Genomic DNA, 521 nt, shown 5'->3' with positions numbered 1-521 from the left:
TTAGATAATTGAAGTTAATAGGGTAGATAGTTTTTTGTTTTTAGAGATTTGTAAAGAATTTTTTTTTTTTTTTTTTTTTGCAGTTTTTGGCCAGGGCTGGGTTTGAACCCACCACCTCTGGCATATGGGGCCAGCGCCTTACTCCTTTGAGCCACAGGCGCCACCCTATAAAGAAATTTTTAAAAAATTATCCAGGGAAGGTGGTACATGCTTGTAATGCTAGTGACTTTGAAGGATGTCAGCAGGATGACCGTTCAAGCTCAGGACTTCAAAGCTGCTGTGAGCTATGGTCACACCACTGCACTCAGCCTGGGCAACAGAGTGACACCCCATCTCTCTAAAAAAAAAAAAAAAAAAAGTATAGATATAGATATAGATTTTTGTATCTAATCAAATAATCTGGCTCAGTGCCTGTGGCTCAGGTAGCTAAGGTGCCAGCCATATATACCTAAGTTGGCAGGTTCGAATCCAGCCTGGGCCCGCCAAACAACAATGACAGCTGCAACCAAAAAAAAAAAGTA

The sequence above is a fragment of the Otolemur garnettii genome, unplaced genomic scaffold, assembly GCF_000181295.1.
Source record: "Otolemur garnettii isolate 467f Iridium unplaced genomic scaffold, OtoGar3 scaffold00021, whole genome shotgun sequence".
Taxonomy (NCBI): Eukaryota; Metazoa; Chordata; class Mammalia; order Primates; family Galagidae; genus Otolemur; species Otolemur garnettii.
The sequence above is the reverse complement of the archived record's forward strand: the minus strand, read 5'-3'. Positions refer to the sequence as shown.